The sequence below is a fragment of the Dromaius novaehollandiae genome, chromosome 26 (genome assembly GCF_036370855.1).
Source record: "Dromaius novaehollandiae isolate bDroNov1 chromosome 26, bDroNov1.hap1, whole genome shotgun sequence".
Taxonomy (NCBI): Eukaryota; Metazoa; Chordata; class Aves; order Casuariiformes; family Dromaiidae; genus Dromaius; species Dromaius novaehollandiae.
In genome coordinates, this window is record NC_088123.1 from 8,532,507 (window position 1) to 8,555,860 (window position 23,354).

Consider the following 23,354-nt stretch of genomic DNA (forward strand, 5'->3'; position numbering starts at 1 on the left):
CCGCCGAGGCCGCGATGCTCCCACGGAGCCGGCGCGGCTGCTCCGAGTCACAGACAGCAGCTGCGTGGGAGGGACAGGCACCGATCCGTGACTTTCGCAGCACGGAATACCTTGGGATTTTACTCATTGTTGTGCTTGTGCGTTGTCATAGTGAGATTTGTGCTGGAGTAAAAACAAACCTTAATTTTCAAAATATTTTGATTAGCGTTTCTCCAGGCTGCCTTTCGTGCAGACTGAACCCATCAGGCTGCTGCCTCGTGGCACCTCGCGGTCCCACGCGGAGACGCCGACGCCGCTTCCGGGCCCGGATCCCACACGGCGAACGAAACCCGCGGCCGAGCCCGGCGGTGGGGCCCGGGGGGGCGGTGAGCACCCGCAGCCCGGCACGCAATGCAAGCTCGCTGCCCCTGCAGCCCCGCGCGCCTTCCCTGCCGCCTCCCAGCCCGGCCCGACTCCTCCACGGTTAATCACGGACGGTTATTCCGAGTTCATATCCTTTGCTCCATCAAAAAAAAAAAAAAAAAGAAAACCTAGCAGCGCCAAAGATTTCCGGGTGTCTTTGGCCCAAGTGCCAGGAGGCTGCAGCGGGCAGGACTCGCCGGTGACGCCCCTGCTGCGCGTGGCTGACGCCGTGCGGTCCCTGCGCGGTCCCCGGGAAAGGGCGCTCGGGATAAACACTTCACCCTGCTGACTCACGAGCTCCCGCGCGTTGCTCCGGGTTTCCCGCTGTGCCATGGCAACCGCGCCGCAACGCGCTGTCGTGCCCGGGCTCATGCAGCAGCCCCGGCGGGCACGGCACAGGCACAGCCCCGGCGGGTGCCGCGACCCTCACCGCGGCCACGCTTCGCTTCCAAACACTGTGTGGTCCCCCCGGACGCTTTGCAAAGGAGCCGGCGAGACCCCGCGCAGACACTCGCGCTGCCCCGGGACCCCGCGGGGCTGCTGGCCGCGCCGGGAGCGCTCGGCTGCACGCTGCGAACGGTGCCGGGACCGGGGCAGAGACGGCGTCGGGCGCTGCATCGCGGCAGCACCGAGCCGCTGCCGCCCGGCCGCATCCAAGCAGGGCCGCGACGCGCTCGCAGCTCAGGACCCTCCATCTCCATCCCCAGCCCCAGCCCCGATCGCTAGCACCAAAGTCGCAGCAACAAGACCTGCGTTTCTCGGATTCATCCCCTCTGCTTCCCACGCAACACCTGGAAAAGCTCGCTACGAAAAAGGTCCCAGAAGACGGCAGCAACAGTTCTGTATATTTTGAGTGTAAAACCCCCCAGTATATTAGAAGATGCTTGAGAAACCAGTCACTAACCAAAAACCAGCACGCAATTTTTGCCCTCACACTACCAAGGAAGGAGGCACCAGCCCTTTCTTCCCAACAGCCCTCTGCAAAGTGTTGTTCTGCGGAGAGAAACGCCGGCCCCACGCAACCCCCCGTCCTTATGGCTCCGGCTCCCTCCCGAGCGCCCGGAGGGGCCCCGCTGTCGGCACCGGGGGCCCCTCCCCGTCTCCAGCAGAAACCAGCACCAGCCACGCGCAACCAGCAAAAGCACCGCTGCTTTGAGCAGTGCGAGCACACGTCCTTCCCTTGCCTGCAGCCTCGCGAGGTAACGAACGCTCCCGGGAAACAACACGGACACGCTGAGCCCCGAGCCGCACGGGAACGCTGCACCTACCGGAGGGCCACGGGCGCTGCCGGGTCGGATGCTGCTGCGGTCGGATGCAGGCGCCTTCGGTGACACGGGTGATGCAGAGCTGCTTGTTACCTGCGGATACAAGAAAAAGCGCTTATTTTTTCAAAGCAATGTAACCATAAACTGTCACTAAAACATGCTCTTTTTCCAAAGACAGCTTGGACATATTGACAAGACATATTGAGAAATGGCCTCAGAACAAACAGATTTTAACCAAAGTCAGTTTTTTCATGGTTGAGAAAGTTTTAGCCTGTTTAGCTAGCAGAGACTTAGTTTTAGTCTCTGCAAACAGCTCACTCCTTCGCCACAGAACAGAGGTGCGGTTCCTATAAAGATTTTGGTGCAGCACAATCAAATTTTGTTTCCACTATTGGCTGAGTTTAAGCGGAGGCTGTTCAGCAAAGAAAACCGAATGTGCAAAAACCTGCCTGCATCACTATTCACTCAGTTTCTGAACTCTCCTCCGTGCCGGGGAGACTAACGAGGGGCAACTTTGCCCGGGGAGACCCCAGCCCGGGCCGTGCTCCCACCGCGCTGCCCCCAGCCCCGGCGCAGCTCCTGCGCTTCGGGGTTACTCAGGGCCTCCCTTGGGACGTGTAACTAGTGAAAAATGGCATTTCAGGCAGAAAACAGCTCAGTAAGGAATTCCACGGACGTTACCTCAACTTGCAGCTGTTTTCTTTGATACGAACAGGAATTTATATCATAAGGGAGCTCACAATAAGCTGCTTTGTTTGTTTTACGCTAGCAGGTCCCGCTTTGCGTTTCCACTTTGAGAAACGTCTATGAAAACAGCTCGCACAGAGACTATGCGGCCGAGAGTAAATATCCCAACTGCTGCAGCGTTTGGCAAGAACCAGGGAGAAAAACCGCTCCCCAGCGAGGGGAAGCACTCGGGCACCAGCCCGGCACACGGCTGCTCTGCTGCTCGGCACCCATCCCTGCACCCATCCCGGCACCCAGCTGCCTCCCGGGCGCTTTCACCTGCTCGTTACCCTTGAGGAGCTGCACCTTTGCTTCTCATTAACCCCTTCCCCGCTCCCCCTGCTCGACACCGGGGTCTCCCAGCCCGTGCTCTGGGAGGTGAACGAGGGAATTACCCCGGGAACGACGGGAGACAAGGGTAAAAGCTGCTGCACCCTCCGGCTGCAGCCCCTACCCGCAGAGAGCCTCCCCCGAGCCGGCAGTGGCCTCGGCTCAGGCACGTGTCCAGCGCCGAGACAGTGCTCAGACCCGGCCCAAGGGCCCCATCGCCCCTCCCGGCCCCCGGCCCATGCCCGGGGCCATCCCGCGGGGGAGTCCTGCCAGGAGACGGCTCAGAGCGGGACGGGGCGCAGCTGCCCGGAGCAGCGAGGCCGCCTCCGCCCGGGGTTCCCGCGGGAGCAGCGACAAAACAGCAGCCAGGCTCATTGCAGCACTTTTTATTCTCTACAGCAGAGATTAACTCATTCAACACTTATCCTGTCGCTGACTTGAAACAGTCTCAGAGTTTTTTTTATTGAGTAATTGCCCTGGTTTATTGTGCGCTTTCCAAGCAATTATGCAACACTGATACCCAATGCCCAGCAACCAATTGTGTTCGGTGCTGTGTCAATGTGTGTGCATTTACTCATCATAAACATGCTTCGTTAGCTTCCACACTCTAAAGACTAACAGGTCCTCTCTGCAGCAAGTACTGCTGGAAGCAATAAAAATTATGCAGCCACTCTTCAAGAACGTGCATGTTTTATGAGTATTATAAATTGCATGAGAATCATGTTGCACCAACAAAACCCTGCATAGACTCAGAGTACAAAGAACACTTGATTCACTTAAAGGGACACGTCAAAGCTTCCCTTAATTGTGATAAATCCCATTCTTTCATCTGAGAAGGTGACATTTCATGGCAAATAAGCCCAAGAAATTGGCTGGAACAAGGAAGAGCTTTCTGTTTTGTAAGTGGTTTCCTATAATGAACAAAGCACAGCATGAAAACAGTAGGCTGCATGTCTGGTGCTTGGTTTTTCAGGTCTCTGTTGATCCCAGTCAGGCAGATGGAATTCATCACTAGAAGCTAATCAGGGACACTGAGACCTAATTGCATCTACAGGGAGAAAATCTCAGTTTGGGGAACCATTAGAAACCTGCCTCTCGTAAGCGCATTGCCTGGCAGCTCAGAGACCCTTTCCCAGCCGGACCCTTCTGCTCGGCCTCGCAGCAGAGGCCGAGGGGAGCTACAGGCTTGGGCACAGGGGTGGGTTAAGCAGGGAGGTTAACTCCTTCTCCTGGACCAAGGAGGAATTCAGGCATTCCAGCAAAGGAGCCCACGACTGGGGAGAAGGCTCCCAGGTCACTACAGCACCTGGCACTGCACAGCCCCCCTGGCATCCCCCCGCATCCCCCCAGTTTGGAGGTCGGATCACAACCCCCTTCTGCAGGAGCCTCTGGGACCCCCACGCACGCAGCCCAGGCCCCGGCCCCAGCCACCAGAGCCTTTCCCCAAAGCGAGCCTCGGGCCAGACAGCCTCCAACCACAGCGACGAAAGCCCGATGCTCCAGAGACTGGAAAGAGCAGAGCCCTAGTCCAGAGCTACTCTCACCTCTGTGCCTCTTCTAAGACTCAGCCAAACCCTCCCCCCTCCACCTTCCCCTTTTTAAGGTGAGAGCTGGCTGCCCCTCCCCTTCCCAGCTGCATCCCATCCCAATCGCAGCTCCACCTCCTCGCCTGCATCCCATCCCAATCACAGCTCCACCTCCTCGCCCGCGTCCCATCCCAATCGCAGCTCCACCTCCTCACCCGCGTCCCATCCCAATCGCAGCTCCACCTCCTCGCCCGTGTCCTACTGCAGTCACAGCTCCACCTCCTCGCCTGCATCCCATCCCAATCGCAGCTCCACCTCCTCACCCGCGTCCCATCCCAATCGCAGCTCCACCTCCTCGCCCGTGTCCTACTGCAGTCACAGCTCCACCTCCTCGCCTGCATCCCATCCCAATTGCAGCTCCATCTCCTCGCCTGCATCCCGTTGCAATTGCAGCTCCATCTCCTCACCCGTGTCCTACTGCAATCACCCCTCTGCCTCCTCACCTGTGTCCTGCTCCAGTCACCCCTCCACCACGCACCCAAGCATGTGGAGGGAAACAGGGACAGGGACAGGGACAGGCCACGTCGAGCCCTGTTCCCCGCAGCGAGTGCAGAGCAGGGACTTCTCCCCGGAGCTGCATCCATCCGTAACCCGCACGTCGGAGGCTGCTTCACCCCCGCCAGTGCAAAGGGGGTGGCAGGGGATGCTGCAGGCTGGCCGGGTGCTCACAGATGCCCTCCTGGGGACCTGGAAAAGCAACGCCAGGGGAGCGTCTCGTGCCTCCGGGAAAGGCCACAGAGTGAGGCAAGCGCTGAGGAATTGGTCCTTAACAAGGAATAAATGCCATGAATACTGACTTTTGTTTTCTGCCTGCAGGTTGCACAATGGCAGCTGGTGACTTTTGCACTTTTTTTTACTGTTACCTAATACATAGTTTTCTGAATAAGTTCTGCCCAGGAAGGCCGCAGCGTTAGAAACTCCCCGAGCGCCGCTGCCCGCGCGGACGTCGTCCCGGACCCTGGCCGGGGCAGCAGCCAGCAGCATCCCGCCGCGGCGGAGGTGCAGCTGCACCCAGGGAACGCTCTGCCTCGCGTCCGACGTTTTCATCACCCCGACGCGGTGCCCACCTAATACCGTCTTGTATTGAAAGCCATTTCTGTCAAATTAAGTTAAAAGGAAGTAGTGGAAAACTAAAAGCTCCACATCTAATCCTGCCACCTGGAAAATCAGCAGAGAAATATAATTTTGTAGCCTTTCAAATTAAATCAGATTCCGGGCGCTCTGCTGACGAGTTAATCTGCTGCAGAGCGGGGCAGCGCTGCTCAGCCATGACCGGGTTTAGACACGTTCGATTCACGGCAAAGCAGCTCCAGTCCAGAGACACTGCCGTTAATTGTGTCCTCAAACAATTCCTTTAAATTTTATAATTTGCCTCAACCGTTACCTATTAGGAAGACGTCAGCAGGAAGCGGCCTTTAACCAGGGAACCGTTTGCTCACCGCCGGAGAGCTGCGGCCCCGGAGCTCGCGCCCGAGTTTTGGCTTCTGCCCGTTTCAGCTGCCGTTTTGGGGCACTTTCGGCCCCGAGCACCGATGCCAGCACCGTGACGGGTCCTGCCGCAGGGCAGCTCCGGTGCAGGGCTCCGGTTAGGGCTCGGCTCGCCCGCGTCCCGCCGCCGTGCCCGGGCTCCCTCCCACCCACCGCCCCCCAGGGCCACAAGCAGCTCGGGACGTCTCCCAGCAAAGCTCCGCGAGAAGCTGCTGCCTCTGGGGTCAAACCCAGGCGAGTTCTTCTTCTTTTAACCCCTGAAGACATCTCAGTACGTTATAAGGTCAACATGCAGGTGAAAGCCAACAATACTGAGGCTTTTTGAAAATATACCCCCAGGCGGACCTGGACTACTGGAAGAACTTGGGTTTATAGTGACTTCCAGGCTGATGTGCCCGTGATCTACACCCTAGCAAGAAGCGGTAATAAAAAAAGAAGCCATAAAAGAAACATTCACTGCACTAACATCCTTCCTATGCATTACATTTGAAATTCCACCTAGAGATAAAGATGAGTATTAGACTCACAGCACAGGGCTGGTAGGAAAATTAGAAAAGTTTGAGCATTTTAAGATTTGGTTTTGTTATCTGTGAGAGTGAAAATTAGATCCTTTGATATTCTTCACTCAAGAACTGAGCGTGGTCATGAACCTCAGTCATCAGTATCTTGGTACAAAACAATTCACTCCTGATCTGGGGAGCCAAACTCTAGTCCTTGGTCTACCTGATGATTGGCTTTTTCTGTGGCATCAACCCAAAACCTAGCCTGGATTTAAGAAAATTTCACAGTGAAGTGGCATACATTTACCAGCAGGAAAAAGGGACTGTTTCAGCATCCGTCAGGACGCTTTTGGCTGAGAGAACAGGCTCTGACATAGGAAAAAGACAGAAGTAACGCTAATCCGTGGTGACACTGAGCAGTTTGGGCCCAGCTGGGAGATTCTCAGTAAGGAGAGCTCAAAAGTTGCCTCTTGTGACAAGTGTCCACCGGCCCCGTGACTGGGATATTACGCAGATCTATGGTTGCTAACTGCAGGGACTCAATATTTACTATTAAGCACAGTGCTTTTTGGAAAGTTGAGGGCAGTTCGCACTATAGGAACTATTACCCTAAAAGGACAGAACTTTTCCCTCAATACCGTAAACATTTCTCACTCACACAGACACACTGCACGCTAACGTCCCCCTTGCTTTTGCTGGGATCTGGTGACAACGTGCTGGACTTGGTGTCCAGCCGTCGCTCCCCTGTGCTGGCCACCTCGACGGGCAGCTGCTCCCACCCGTCCGATGTTAAAAGCAACCTGCACATGATTTTGTGTCACTTTATTCTGCTATAAATGTATGAAGTATAACCAGAAGTCTCTCTATGCTTTATTTTATTCTGTATTTTTCCAATTGCTTTTCATATTAGAGGCCCAGAATGTCACGTCTGATCTTCTCTGGCTTTCTTACAGGTCCTCTGGGAAATCTTAAACCTGATGCATTAGAAGCAGTGACAATAATTGAAAGCGTGAAGGTGCTGAATAGTTAACCAAGGCTTCCTTTCCCCCAAATATTAGTCTTTGAAGTTAGAGCAGATTTAATAATAGCAGCTGAAACAGTCTGTCCAAAATGTCATTCGCTTTCCCTCCTCTGTCCTGTGGTGTTACCGTATAAATAATTCTCCCATCTCTGTAGCCTCCTAAAGCGGGCGGGTTCTGCACCTTCTGCGGCAAAGCAGCAGCAAGCCCCCACCTCCTCCTTTTCCGGCCTCTTTGCGGGTATTCCCATGGCAAACGGAAAGGGCGCCCGGTCGCCGTTCCCTCCGCTGCAGCGTAAACCAGGCTGGTCTCCTCCGCGACCTCGTACGGTTTCCTTGAGCGATTACCGACGGGATTCATCCCTCCTCCAGCTTGTTTTCTCCATGGAGAAATAACAAAGCAGGCTGAAGAATATTATCTGGGGTTTCTGTGATTTCCTTGAGAGTCTTTTCAGGCTCCAAATTTAACAAGCTTAAGGATCATGAAATACTGTTTCTTCTCTTTGCCAGTTCGCTGCAATTACTGAAACACCTGCACTAACTGAGACTGCGAAAAGCTACTCTGGAATTGGCAAAAGGATCAATAACCTTCAAAACTACACGGCCCCTCTCAGCGGGATGCTGTGGCGGTTGCTCGCCGCCGGCCAGATCCACTTCTTTCCTGCACCGGCGTTCAACGCATCGCCCTAGCTGCGCGCGACCGGGAGCCTCGGGGAAGGCCCGTGCGGCAGAACGGAGCCACGCTCGGGCGCCGTGGCCTGGCTCACTGCCGCTGGAGACCCGCGCCCGGGATGGCAACGCCGGGCGCAGAAGGATCCTGCGATCCCGGCGCGATGCCCAGGCGCGTCCCTAGCGACGCCGGCACCCCGAGGACACGCGCCGCTTCCCCGTGGCTTCCCCGCGCAGCGGGAGCGGTGGCGGGGGGGTCCCACAAGCGGAACCTGGTAACCGCGCACCGGCCAGTAACGCACCCCTTGCTGCTGACGCTTTCGGGGCACCGCTCACCCACCTCCCGCTTCGCCCTCCGGGTGCATCAGCCAGTGCCTCCTCCTCGCCGCCGGGGAAGGGCACCCGTCCGTCCGGAGCAGAGCTCTGCTGGCGTCCCGCCCGGGCGCGGGCCGGTGCTCTTGACCTCTGGACGCAAAATCAGAGAGACAGCATTAACGAGAATCACTACTTTTGGAGAAATGCAGAAATGAAATTCTTCATTCGGATTGAAAAACAAGGGTAAATATTAATGAGATGGTTCATTCCAAGAAACTTTCCAGGTAGCAAGAGATGATCTTAGCACAATATGATGTTTTGGCTCGATTTCAATTTTGTTTTCCTAACTTGCACCTTGTTTTAGCATCTAAGCAAAATGTTTATCGGGCTGCCAACGGCACCGGGACCCTGAACGGGGCTTTCCTGCAAGAGAAAACGTGTCCCTGCACCGCTTACCAAGCTCTTCCCTTTGCTCCCAGACGCAGCGAGGCCCTTCAGCCCAGGCCCCAAGCCGGGTCCCAGCCTGCCCCTCCCGGGCGGTGGCAGCTGTCCCTCCGCTCCGCCCGCGCAGACCGACGCTGTCCCGCCGGCCACCCGCCCTTCCCTGCGGACGCCACAGGGCCGCTCCGGCCCTCGCCGGGACGCGCGCCGGGACGGGCCCCCGCAGCAGGGCACGGGGCGAGGCGGCCTCCCCCGGGAAGCGCCCCGCGCAGACCCAGCCCCTCCGCGCTGCCGGACTGCGAGCGGCCGCGAGCAAGTTCTGCGGGTGCCCGACCAGACTCTGCTTGCGGGGACAGCGAAACCCATCGAGCGGAGCTGCCGGTGCCGGGGGGACGTACAAACAGCGCCCGAGCGGACGTGTGCTGCTGTTCCACGGAACCCACAGCCCATCGCAACAGCTAATCCAAAGCAAAGGACGGAAAGAAAGCAGGCAGTAACTTGCGCCAGGCATCACAGCTGCCGCAGCACAGTGCAAACACCTTGCTGGGGGAGCAGCCGGATTCAGGTGAACCCTGACGGCCTGAAAGATGCTCCTTTGACCTAAGTTTAGCTTTATTTCCTGAGTAGGAAAAACTGTTTGCACTGCTGCTGCTCCTGCAATCACAACAAATGCTTGAGAATAAGACAAAGAATTTATCATTCTTCCCCGGGCAGAGGGTGATAGATTATCTGTGGAGCTGTGGAATTTCCCCAGACCCTATACGAAATCAATTTCTTGGAAATGTTTCGCTGGCCATATAGAGGGCCGTTCGGAAACGGCAAGGTCCTCTGATGCACAGCTTTACCTGCAATCGTCTGGGCTGCAGCATTTTAATTTGTTTCCTTTAAAGAGACTCAAGGGCACCACAAGAGGCAATTTCCAGGATTCAAAGGAGACGGCAGAATCTGATCTCCTTCCATGGCCTTGTATGTAATTACTGGAAAGAATGAGGGAGGCACTACAGATGCAAAGACTCCAAGAGGCCAGAAGAAGTCAGTGGAAGCCCGCAGACAGACGTACCGCCGCCCGGACGCGGGGCTCGGTGGCGGCGTGCTCGGACTGCCAAGCAGGGCTGACGGCAGCAGTCTCGAAACCGCAGCTGTGGGGGGAACGCTCTCCCGGAAAGGCGAACGGAGGTGGAAGCAGGAGCACATCGCTGCCTCCAGCCCGCGACGACCGCAGCAGAAGGTTCGGCTCCCCCCACGGCCCACGTTTAATTTCCTGCCTCCCTTTTGCCATCCGCAGGCCGGGCGAGGTCCCGGAGCCTGCGCGTGCACGAGGCCCTGGGCGAGGCTGCGCCGCGCTGTGCCGTGCTGCAGCCCGGGGGGAGCAGCTCTCGTTAGAGGGGAGCATTTCCAGAGCAGCCCGCAGAGAAGACAGCAAACCCCGTCCAGCGGGAGCGAGGAGGAGGGACCCCGCCTTGCAGCAGTCCGCTAGCACGATTACCCTGGAATTAAGACAATTTTCAAAACGCTTTTTCAGTTTCCCCTTGAAGGCACGTTCATCAGCAATGAGCGTCTGCCCGCAGCGGCCAAGCAGAGGCGCAGCGCGGGTGTCTGCAGCGCGCTCTCACGCGAGGTCACCGTCCAGCTTCCCACGGATTTGCCCGGCTGCCTTGCCTTCCAACCTGCTGCTTTGCACTGTATAATTACAAAAGCTATGCAACTTTGGGCAGGTATAATGCCCCAAAGCATTTTGTTTCTCTCCTTTTTTAGATGTACCTTGCCCCAGGATCTGACCTGCAGCTCTGCTGGTGGTGCAAAAAACCTGCTTCAGGCTCTTGGCGATATCAAGCTCATCCGTCTTGGACTTCACACCTCTGTATTTTCACAGCCGCAGCACTGCCACTTGGAGAGAATTTTTTACGTGTCATCTACTTTTAGTGCTATTCTATTCCGTTTGCTACCTTAGCTTAATCATTTCTTAACACTCTTTCAGTTTGCGCTCCTATCTCTTTTCACCATCATCTGTTCCTGATATTTTATTTTTCCAATAAACTAAGTAATTTAATGGCCCTAATCCCAAGCCTCCTATTTAGAGCACGGATGTGGAGGCTGCGGAAAGGAGTCGCAATTTAAATCTGTCAGTCAAACATGATTTAATCTATCTTCTTCTTCATACCAAAAACTGTTTCACGAAGGAAAGCATGATTCGGATTCAGTTCAGCCTTAAAAAAACCAGGAAGATTTACAGCTTTCTAGTGCTTTTTTATGCAAGGGCTATTAGAAAACAAGAAAATTATAGAGATTTTGGGCAACAAAAACCTCTAAGTATCTAGGCCCAGGGGCGATTGCACAGGCGTTTAAGAGCCCAAGGACATCTCCGTAACGCCATCACTACAATGATTCGGTACATACAACACGTCTGCGGCGCCGGCGTCCTGGAGCTGCCGCAAACGGAGGGAGGGGGGAGCGCGTCCACGGCTGTTTTGGGCTCGAGGACCCCGGAGGGGCAAAGCCCTCGCGCTACCTGTCCTCGCCCCGGCGGTGCATCCGCGGGACGGGCGGCGAGACTCGCGGCACAGGACGGCAGCTTCGGCAATCAGCCCCTGCAGGATAGAGCGGCTAATTCCTGCACAAGCGCGGAGGCGGCTTCCCAGCCCGGACGCCGGGGCCCCCGCGACCGCAGCCGCGGTGCTTTGGGCGCTGGGGCGCAGCAGCTTCCATTCCAGCGCTGCCGGCTCCTCCGAGCGGCCCGGGGCAGCGGGAAGGCGCCCAAGTCCCGGCTGTGCCCAGGGACCCAGGACGCAGATGACCAGCGTCATCCCAAACCACAACCAGCAGGGGCCCTTGGGCCCTTCCCAGCCCTGCGCTGGGCAAAACGCAAACGTGGCAGCACCCTGATGCTGGCACCTCAGTTACCTGCTGGAGGAGCTGCTCCCACCGCCTCGTTTTCGGTAATTTAGTCCCATTTGCACTTCCCCGCTCCCACTCCGATGGCGGGACACTCGTGCAACGCACGCAGCCTGCAATATCCGCACCCAACGAACAGCACGGGAGGCTCCTAGACGCAGCCTGGCCGCGTCTGCTGCGTTCTGCCGCGAGTTAGACGGCTTTGGGCACAGAGGGACGGGCAGGGAGCAGCATCGGCTCCCGACCTGAGCAGAGCGGACAGCGAACGCAGCCCTTTGCCCAGCTTGCTGTCAACGGCCCTTCTGGGTAGCAAGCCGGGTTTTCAGGGCTGCCCGTCACCCACCCCTGTGGGGTCCGAGGGAATCTGGACTATCTATGGGTCACTCGGCATCTGAAACGGGACCAGCTACGCCGCTGGACTTGCCTGCGGCACGACCTAGACAAGCCGCTTCTTCTACTGGTGAGTTCAAAGGTTAAAACAAGACTAAAAGGCTAACGGTGTGAAAACAGCCTTCTGCACCGAAGCGTCTAGCATTAAACAACTGTTCTTCACCCATGAGATGAGTTGTGTAACTGAGCTGTCACTCATCATGCATAATTAAGGCCCTTTCATAAAAATTTTACCAGCAGCTGGATGCTAAGAGTGCGGGTGAAGGTTCCTTGCTGTCTCCAAAGCCAGCAGCAAAACAATGCAAGGCACAGGCGCACACAAAAAGGCACAGGATCACGAGTCCCGGTGTCTTAGAGCCCCATTATTGCTGACTTACCTGTCAAGCATTTCTGCTCGTCGGCAGATGTGAAAACACCTGGATGTAACTGCAGGTAAACTTGCAAAACGGGACCACATAATTGCCGCTTCCAGAGAGTTCTCACTGCTCGTTCTTAATTTATTTTCACGGAGTCGGTCATCAGCAGCTACGGAAAAGTAGCCTTGAACCAGGAGCATTAAACCGCAGGGGAGTCACCGTCCGATTTTCAGCAGAGCTGGAGCCTTCAAAACCCGCAACAACCAATACATCGTCCGCTGCAGCAAACGGTCCGACGGCCGGGCACAGCAGCAGTTTAGCAGACGACCACATTTTATTCTGGCCCTTATTTCACTCTGCAGCAATTAGCCAAGAGGAAAGGGCCTCATCACACCGCAGTTTCAGCCTTACGAACTGCAGTGCGTTCAGCTAGGCAGGAGTTGGAGGTACCTCCCGGATCCTGAATAAAACGCTATTAGTGTCCGCCGGTGCACATGCGAGTTTCACAGCTATCAGGCGAGATAACTGCTCGTCATCCCTGCTGCGTTTTAGCCACCTCAGTAAACAACTCGTGACAGATTTGAGGCAATCCTGAAAAACGTGTGGTGGGGGGAACGCGAACGGATTTTGTGCGAGGGACCAGACCACCCCGGCAGCACCGCACTGCACTGGGTGCACTGCAGAACAAGCAGCCGCTTTCATCCTGATTCGAGTCCGCATCCAAAAGACAGGTAACGGAAAGCTGGGATTTCCTACCTCCGGGCTTTGTTGCAGATTGCACGCCCCAGGAGAGGAAAAGGAGAGGAAGGGAAAGGGAAGGGACTGCCACCAAAGCGAGTGCTGCGAGGGCAACGCAGCGCTCCCCTACCGCGTCCCTGTTTAGCCTGAACCAGGGATGAGCCTGGCTCCACCAGTCAAGCCTGTAATAGATGTAAGGACATTCCCCTTTGCTCCACCTTGAAATACAACCAGAAATCTGATGTCCATGTTCTAGTTTTCTGCAATAATATCTTCTCCATAAATATCTTCTAAATAGTCCCAACCTCAAATAGATAGCTAATAAAAGCACTTTTTATGGTTATTAGACAAGTGAAATGCCCCTGGACTGAACAATTACCTTCAAATACCTGTTCAGAACTGGCTTCAGTTTCTTCCTCCCCAGGTACAAATCCATAATGAGGATTTATTTCTGAGGTGACGGGAATGAGGTAATCCCTCTCCTTCCTGAAGAGAGATAAGGAGCAAAAAATGAAACAAAACGGTACAAGTTAGTAGTGAAGCACCTGGAAAAGCAAATGATTTGCAGGGGGGAGGGGCAGGAGGTCGACAGCACAGAAAAGCTTTAAATAATAAGAGGGACAAATGACTGGTTTGCCTAGTACCAGGAGAAGGCTGGCACAGACGCACTGCCAGCCTGGCAGGAAGGCGCTGCGAAAGGGGGACCGCGAGCTGCACGGCACAGCACAAACCCCCTGCTCCGCACTGGCACATTTTCCATCCGATGCTGCCGATTTCCTTCCTTTCCAGCAATGCATCTAGAAAATGTGTGATAAATGTGCACACCGCGATTCAAAAGGACCCACACTTCACGGCTGCTGCTGTTTGATGTTAATTGATTGAGCAGCAAATAGCTACACTGGTCCTTGAGGAAAAAAGGTTAAAAAAACAAAACAAAACAAAAAAACAAAAAAGCTAGCAGAACAGTCTAGTTTTTAGTATGGGACTGTGCATATCGGTTGCAAAAAACCTCCCTGCACAGCGGCGTTTAACCCCCCCGTGGAAAAGGAGTCATGTCGCCGGGGAGGAAACCTCGCGCAGGGTCTTTGCAGGCTCCTCTCCGCGGCCCTCCGGGAACGGCGCGGAGCTGCTAGCCCGGGAAGTCACCCTACGGCAAACGGATACGTTGGGTTCTGCGGTGACGGCTTTCCTCTGCCTATTTTGTGCCACTAGAGTTGTTGCTGTAATAATTCTCCTTCTGTAAAACATACAAAATTGCCATAAAAATGAAGCAGATGAGAAGAAATTGTATCACCTGGGAAAAGAAGCTGTCGCGCCAATTCTTATCTGCAGCTAAGCCATAGCGTATGTGTAAAATATCCTATGCAAATGTAATAATTGACAAAATAGCGTAGATTAGCATAAAGGTGTGTATTTATGGGAAGCAACTGAGGGAAAAGCCCTGGTGCTCTCCTGGGATTTATGCTCCCTGTTTGCCCATCAGCAGTGTCTTCCGACCAACCCCAGGGCGGTTCTGCAGCAGGCTGAAAGGGAATTTTGTTGATGCTACAGAAAATGAAGTCCTACACAGCAGTCAATAGAAAGTAATGGATATCAATTACACAGCTGGAACCACTGACTTGATCAGATTTTATAACTCTCTACTCTAGGGGTCTTTTCCATAAATCCATTGAGAGAAGTGTCAAATCTTTTACAGCGATATGCTTCAACCTTTTATTTTCTACGCAGGCACAACTGGCAGTTCCACAAAACGCTCCTCCGAGTCTCTCGCACACCCACGAAGGTGTCAGAACTGGTAGGAGTTGGACACGGGCTGTTTTTCCTCTGAAGCAGGGACACGGGCTTGCCATGGCGTTGGGAAACTGCCCTGGAAACCAGGCGTATTCCTCTCCTGTCTCAGCCCCGCTGAAAGCGCGAGGGCTCAGCTCCCACCCGTGATTTAAGGGGAGCCTCGCAGCAAGGTGCTCAAAGACCAGGTCACCCAGGAGCAAAATCGCCCCTTGACGGATGCCTCCGATTTCGTTGTGGGCTAAAGGCGACATCACCCAGCACTGCGGGGGGGGGCCACACCTGCAAAGAGGAAACAACAGATACGTCTGTTCAAACCACAGCGACAAATGATGCTGAACAGGGAAAACAAATTAGCCTTTGTCTATTACTTGCAATATTTTATTTGCATTTTTATTTAATCCAGTTGCCATCTCAGGCTCCGAAATTAGAAATGCAACTTTCTTACAAGGCATCCTCCCTATGGTAAATCTAATTAAACAGCCATTAAAATGTGTGTTAGCTTGATTATATCAAGGTGACCCGGAGCTCCTGTTAAATGTTAATAACAGCGTTCCCCACTAACTGGCATTCAACAGGGAACAGGCAGTACTACTGCCATTGATGTAGCCTTTAGATGAATACGGTTATTAAAGAGCTTTGTGTACTACAGCTTCCCAAAGAAACGCGTCTCCAACTCCCCGGCAGCTGCAGCGCTTCCTGCGCCCGGCGGCACCGCCAGCCCGGGACGGCACCTGCGACGAGCACCCGGCAAACCCCGCTCATCCCCGCTCGCGGAGCTCGGCGCCGGGACGGCCGGCCACGTGCGCCGGGGAGACGGGCACAAACGGCTTCTGCAAACTTCTGGATAGCTGAGGAGTGCTAAAACGCAGGGAAGGAGCGGAAAGGGGCCAGACCCTTACCTGCCGCGCAGGGCACGAGGTCGCCTCCGCGCCAAAGCAAGCGCCAGCAAAGGCCCTTAAATCCCCCAGGCTGGATCCTGGTCCGAGCCTGGAACAACCTCCCGCTTCGCGCGGGCCCAACCGGTGATGGGCTCCCCGCCAGCCCCCTGCGCTCCGCACCGTGCCCTGCTCGCGCCCGCGCTTCCGCATCCCCGTCCAGAAGGAGACCTGCTACAGACCAGCAAAGACAGATCTTTCTTATAAGCAGGCAATTTATCATGTGAAGGTTAATGATAGCCAAATGCTAATGATCAGACGCATAACTGAGAACAGGGTCTGTCCATTGCTGCAGTTTTTTACCATGCATCCTAAGAAGCATCATTAAGCTGAAGAAAACCTTCACCACGTACTAAATCAAAGTCAGAGGCATCTGCATCTAAGAACAGACTTCTGGTAGTTGCTGCTTTCCGTTTGACTTTACCAGCTCGCTCCTTTAATTGCTGCTGCACTGCTTGTTGTGGAAGATAGCTATAACCACGTAGGGAAAAAATTGGGAATCAGCTGTTAAAGAAAAGAAGCTTTCAATGGAAGAAAAGAATTCAGAGAGGTAGAGGGGCTAGATTAAAAAAAAAACAAAACAAAAACCTCCATTGCAAGCTCTTACAGCAGGAAACATCCCTTCAAGCTGCAAAATAGCTGAACAGGTAGAAAATGCCTCCCTCCCCCCCTGCACACTGCAGCCAGCGATCTGGACATTTGGGCTACATGACTCCGTAAAAACCCTCCCATCAATAACTCACAATGACAGAACTAATTTACAATCATTTCCAGCCATTTAGTGGCATCAGACTGAAATGGAAAGAGGCCACTAGGGCTCAATGAGAGGATAATTACCGTTTCCAAAACCTCCTCCCGAGTCTGGTGTTCCATCCGTGCACCTGATGATAACTCGCACCCGAGGAAAAGCGGGTACAAAGCCCTGCCCAGGCAGGTCCCCCTGCCCACCCACGGCAGGCTTCTTGCCCCTTGGTGCATTAGCCCCAGCTCAGACCCGTATTTAAACCTGACCTGGAGACCAGCGAGACTCGGCCGCGCACAACCACTCTGCTGAAGCGGGACGTTGTTTTGCACCAGTGCAAAGGCTCCCGCGCGGTCGGGGTGCAAACGCCGTGCAAGGTGCAGCACTGGGGTAATCAACCTGCTGGAACGCGCGACGGCGTGCACCAACCTAACAGCAGTTCTCCATAAGCTTTGCACGGTCGTGTTCTGCCTTTGTTGAATGCCCTTCCCTACATCAGTGTCTCTTTAGCCCATCTCCGGAGGATTAAATGTGCGATCCAGCATCATCGGAACGAGAGGTAAGGCCCCTGGCTGACGAGAATAATTCACTTTTAACAGGCGTGCTGTGTACCTGTTGCACTGCAACTTCACCTCGCCATTGTAAAAGCCCGCGTTCATTCTCAGATCTTTGTCGTTTTGCGTTATTTTGAGTCTGAATTGCTTATTAATGCATGCCTTTGTATTAATCCTTCTGCTATTCAGATACCTGTCTGCTGAGTATGGAAGACGCAGTAAAACCAATTAAATCACATCCAAAAGTCTTCACACTCCCACTTATTTCTACTACAGAAATAGATGAAAGCGCGGAGAGCCGCTCCCTAGGCCTCATCGCAGGGGTGCACAACCGGCTGACGTCTCGCACGACCGACCGCTCGCGCGCGCAGGGAAGCTGCAAGGAGAGAAAACCAGGCCTGGTAGCGAAGAGCGGCACAGCGCGGCCCCCGGCCCCTCGGACGGGGAGGACACGCAAGATGCTGCAAGGGACGCGTGCGATCTACACGAGCAATCCTATTTGGAAATCCGCTGATTTCACGGGGGTAATGAATTAAATGAACTAGAAAGCATGGCACGACCTGGAGATTTGCTGTAGTGACGCATGTAATTAATCTCTGTTGAAATAATTAAGCCTCCTAATTCACGCTGCGGGCACAGAGCGAGGGCAGGGGCAGGCGTGAGCGAACCCCGTGCAGGGGACGCGGGACCCCCGGCTGCCCCCGGGCCATCCCCGGCCCCGCCGCTCGACACCGTTTGGGGGTTCCCTGGACGGCAGCGCTGGGCCGAAAGGAGCCCGGTTCTGCCCCAAACCCTCCGCTGCGACGGCGCGTTTGCACGGCTGCTCTGCCATCGCTGCCAGGCCAACCTCCCTGCCGAGTCCCACCGGCACGTCGCCCTGCCGCGGAGCTGCCGCGCGTCGCCAGCGCTCGGGGTCACCGGCACGGTAGCAGCCGGGGACCGACCGGTGCGTTGCAAAACGCGAAACAGCTAGTAACAGGAGGGTTTGTTTCCCTGGGGTTTGTGTTCTGTCAGTCCTCTCAATCACCCAAAACAGCATTTTCTGCCCATTTCACTTTTCCTCCCTCTCCAGCGAGCGCTCGCGCTGGGGGACCCATCGAACCTCGCCGAGTTTACCTGCTTCCCCGCTGAAGACTGGCTGGTGATGGAGGAGCACAGCCAAAATGCTGATCCTTTTTTCCCCCTTTCGCTTATCAAGGCACGTGATGAAAAACCCATAAGATTCAGATTGATTTTTTCTGTTCTAAGCTCCGAACTGTTCTCATTGTCAGGGCATTGCTCTCCGTGATATGGCACAGATTTTTCCTCTACAGCAATTATTTTGAATGCTGCTGTTGGACTGACTGTGAGAATTGAACAGCGTCACATAAGGTGCTGGAGATATTAAAATATCAGGTTCTTCACTGCGTCTGAGCAACACCTCCCCTCCGCGGCACATCACATCAGGCAGGAAGGCTGGGAGCTGTCTGGTGAAAAATGACACTTGAAACAACTGTCATTTCCCCCACCCCAACTCCCATTTGTGCTGAAGTTAAAAAAATAAAATAAAATAAAAACCAGGTCCTTTACTCAGTCTGAGCTCTGACACGAGAAACTGCTCTGCTTTCCAGAAGTCACCAGGAACGGGTGCCCTGGCTGCCTGCTGCGGACCCGAAGCCGCAGGGACCGAGCGCGGCACCGGCACGACGCGCTAACGACCGATTTCTCCCGGTTTTACAGCAGCTAATTCCAAGGCGAGGGCAGGACGAGACGGGCAACGCTGGCGCTTCGCCCGTTTTGTCGGCGAGCCTCACGCTGGGGCCTGATAAGCACATCCGCCGCCGTGCCAGCCGACTGTTCTTCAATTAATAGAAAAGGCAGGCATAAATTTTAATTCACTGCATCCTTGTCAACTGAGTAACTGAGTAATGCAAGTTCTCCGTGAATTTGATTATGGCTGTATCACCACAGATAATTGGAGAACACGCCATTAGTCTCGTATCGAGTAACAATATGTGTTTTTCTTTCACTCCGATTTATTTTAACTCCACAGAGGAATAAATTAGATTTGCAGCGGTATTCAAACCCTGCTGTGAGAAGGTTAAAACTCACCCAAAGGGAGGGAAGGGAGGACCGTAGACGGGGACGGCCGAGCTCGTCCCGCGTCGGTGCCGGCGGAGCCTCCCCTGCTCGCCCTGCTGAGGCCGCTCGGCTGCCGCCCGGGGGGTTGGCAGAGGCCCCCCCATTGCACCGCCCGGACACCAGCACCCCACACTCCGTCTCGCTGCCGCTTTTTGTTTGCTGAACTGCTGCCCGTCCTCCACCCCCGAGACCCCGAAACGCCCGCAGCACCTATCCGTCTGCTGCTGGCTTCCCAGCTCTCCCGCGCGCGCTGTCCTCCCTGAGCAGATGTCGCGTCCCGCAGTTACTCTGCCTTTGAGTCGCTGCTTACAAGGCAGGGCTTTCTTCTCTCCTGAGTTCTGTTTTTTGCAGAATTTAACATTGAGGATCGGCTATTTGCAGTTCGGCAGCCTCTGTTTTGACAGGCGAAGGCTCACAAGAACATCTGGGCACAGCAGAGCAAGGCCAGCGGCTCTCCTGACCCCGCAGCTCCAGGAGCTTCGAAGCAAGAAGCGACGCCCAGGAAACGGCCCGTGCGCGAAGCTGAACGCCGGGCAGCGAGGAGGTGGCGAATTCTGCCTTCTGCAGCCCCACATTTTCCAGCTGTGCCATCGCACTGAGGAATTCAAACAGAACACGCGAAAAGTTCTCCCTCAGCCACCGGCACGAAATCCACAGCAGACTGAGACGGGACCGTCCGGACGGCCGAGGTCCCAGACCTGCGCAGAGGACCCTGCTTTTCCACTCGCACCCTGCAGCGGAGCCTCGTCCCGGGGGGATTTCACAAAGTTCCCGCCATGTCCTCTAACCCGGGAAGCGGCCGAGCACGTGCTGGAGCGGCGTTCCCGGTTTCCGTGCACATGGCCAGTGGAGCCGGCTGGGCTCGATCCGAGGAATCCCGCGGCGGGGACTGGCCGGGAGCAGCCTGCGCCCGGGCTGCCGCTCACGAGGCTTTGAACCAAAGCAGCAACTTCCAGCCAGGACAGGGCCCCCCCCGCGGCACCCCAACGCCCGGCCGGGCAGGGCGGGATGCAGAGCGGTCCCCGGGGATGCAGCGCGCTGCGGGAGGGGAGAGGAGCTGCTGCTCCAAGGGACCCCAGGAAGAGACGGCCGCTGGCACCAAGGCTGGGACGAGACCAAGCAGCACCAGCCCGTGTCGCCTGCTGCAGCTCATCCACAGCTCCTCTAAAAACAGCCGCTGTGCAAAGCCACAGAGCCCGATCTGCGGGAGGGAGGGATGGGAATGCCATCCATGCAGGAGGGGCTGCGGCCGGCCGCGGTCCCCCTCCGCGGGGCTCAGGGCCGCCCTTCCTCAGCACCAGCACCAGCGTTTCTGCTCCAGCTCCCCGCAACGGCGACTCCCACCAGCACCGGCACACGCTTTAATGCAATAACCTCTAGTCTGGAGGCAGCTCCCGCTTGGGCTGCTGTAATAAAACCTGAGCAAGCTGCCGCAGCCGCCTGCGCTGCGGGGAAGGCGACGCACGTGGCTGCCCCGGGCCGAGGCCCCCGCCGTGCCCACGGGGCTGCCCAGACCCCCAGCACGGGAGCAAACCGCTGCCTCCGCCCCGCGCCGTCCCCGTTCGCCCGCACGCGCCGGGGAAGGGCATCAGAGGTGGTGCATGCTTCCCTACCCCGTGAAGGCCATCACTAACTCCTCTTCCTCCCTCCTGGCTCTGCCTTCAGGAGGAGACGAAATTCTCCCACCGTAACAGCCCCGGGAGAAGGGAAGGCCCCGCTCAGTGCCGCGGAGATCAGACGGGAGCCGACGCTCCTCCACGGCCACCTCTGCGCTGGGAAAAGGTGACGCTGGAGATTTTAAGGGTTTGCTTGGCAGGAGGGGCGCGAGGGATGCTCCTTTTCCCAGAAGAGTTACAGCCTTTTACAAAGTATTGGTATGAAGCTGTTGAGTCTCTGCACATTTAATTACACTTGACTGAATGCATTACCACAACCATGAATTTTTAAAAGCTATCGGTTTTCTTCTGTTTGACTCTCAATCTGACAGCGCCTGCGTTTCCCTCCTGCGACGCCCGCGTCCCCGCACCAGCCGCGTCCCCACGGGAGGCTGCAAAAGGCGAGTCCTGCAGGGACGGGGACCCTCGCGCCCGGGAGCCGAAGTCACCCAGACACCTGCATAAACGCACGAGCATCCCCGCGAGCATCACCTGGCCTCACCGGAGGACCGAGGGAGAGGAGCAGCGCGAGGAGGAGGAGGAGGAGGAGGAGGAGGAGGAGGAGGAGGAGGGCTGCCGCGGGGCTGCCCACTGCTCTGAGCGCAAAGGCGTCTCGGGGAGGTAAGCATTGCTTTCTGCGGCTAAGTGGACGGATTTATGAGCGCACTCAGCACGTTTGACCTCTGCTCTCCTCAACAACCAGCTGCAAATAGGAACGGAACAGTTTTGAGAGCTCGGCCACGTCTGCGGGCACCGAGCTCGTGCAGCTCATCACGTTTGCTGCACGGGCTGTGCACAGCTCCTCGCTCCCGCTCTGCGGCTCTGCCTTCCACGCATTTATCTCAGTCCATTTCCTACTCCAGTCTGCAGCCCTGTGATAAGGCATCACCCAGGCTTTACAATCTGCGTTTTATTGTTTCTGCCTTTTCTTGTGTACTTAATTGCCACCTTTTCAATTAGAAGGATTTTTTTTGGCTGAGGGTTGGAGGGGGGGTTGTTTTTGAAATACAGTGCTAGTAGGTTAATTGTAGGTTGAAGGACTCTTTACAGCCACAGGGTACAAAGCCCTAGTGCCAGAAGCGGAATAAAAGGCTTCAATAACTTTAGAAAGTTATGCACAGGAAAAACACGCAGCGTCTGTGCTGCAGCGTTCTCGGGGCAGCCAGCCCTCCGCTGCGAGGTGGCCAACGAGCAGTCCCTAAAACGGTCACCACCACGGGAAAGGCTGGCACAGAAGTCCAGAAACAAGCACCAAGCCTGACGACGGCAGCGCTACGGCCAGAGCATCCGCCGGCCCCCGGGCGAGCGCCCGCAGCCGGGACGCAGCCTGCCGCGGCCCCGCGCACGGACCCTCCGCCCGCACCGACCCCGGACCCAAGCCAGGACGGGCGGAAGGCAGCGACCGAGCAGAGACCCGCTGGCCTTGTCCAACGAGCTCTGCCGAGGGCCGAGCATGGAGGAGGGTCTCCTCTCTCCCCCCCAGCTTCTCCTGTACCCATCGCCGTGCAAGGAGCCCGCTCCCTGGGCACGGCGCGAGCGGGGCTCTCCGGAGCTGGGGACACAACCGCTTGCAGCACGCCGCTGCCCAGGAAGCTACGAGCCTGGCGTTTGCACTCCCGCTCCTATTTACCGCAGCAGCAAGATGTCACGTCCTGGCAGAAGCAAACGGGCACTTAACCCATTAGCGCATCTGAAAGCCATTTGTTTTTCAAAAGCTTCCTTCTCTCTTTTTATCTCTGGTTGCAGAGCAGCATAGATAATAAGCTGAGGCTGTTAAAATCTTTGATAGCAGTAATCAGAATTTGTCATCTTTGCCATCCAGTACTTAGCCCTGTAAGGGTGACATTGCTTATGTAAACACAGCAGCAAGAGGTTTGAAAAAGCAAGTGGCAAATTCCAGATTTCAGGGCAGTAAAATACACTAGCTCAGCTGAAAGGAGTTGCAACAGCAGTTCTTTAGCAACATCTGTGGCCCTAAGAAGGTTATTAGCATTTAACCTGGACAAGAACATAACTGAATTTACTACAACAGTTCTCCTGAGATGCAGCTTGTGGACCAGCGCTTTATCTCGCCTCTTTGCTGAACTCGACTGTTACGACAGAAGCAGGAGCCCCCGACGCGGGTGCATTAGCATTCAAGACATTAAGTGGCACAAATTAGCGTATTCTCAGGAGCCGGCGGCAGCGGATGGATGGGCCATCGCAGGGGCCGCTCCCGCTTCTGCTGAGACGCGCACTGCCGTGCTGCCGGTGCTCGTGCTTGGCTAGCACCAGCTTAACACCGGGAGGACCAGCCGCTGCTGGCCAGGTACAGCGTCCCTGGGGACCTGCCCGGGCAGCACAGCCCTGCCAAGCAGCCGGGGCGGGCAGGGGTTTCTCCAGCCCCCACGTGAACTCTGCAGACCTAGAAACGGCCTCATCCTTTTGGCCAACAGCAGGC

The 23,354-nt window shown here is 55.8% G+C and overlaps 1 long non-coding RNA gene across 1 annotated transcript; it reads right to left on the bottom strand.

Annotated features, from left to right (window-relative positions):
* Positions 1–7,104: 7,104 nt before the first annotated feature.
* Positions 7,105–15,658, bottom strand: LOC112990462 (uncharacterized). Its single transcript, XR_010385157.1, has 2 exons — positions 13,496–15,658; positions 7,105–8,449 (listed from the first exon to the last, which is right to left on the bottom strand). It is a non-coding gene; the product is annotated as an uncharacterized LOC112990462 (long non-coding RNA).
* Between the last annotated feature and the right edge of the window lie 7,696 nt (positions 15,659–23,354).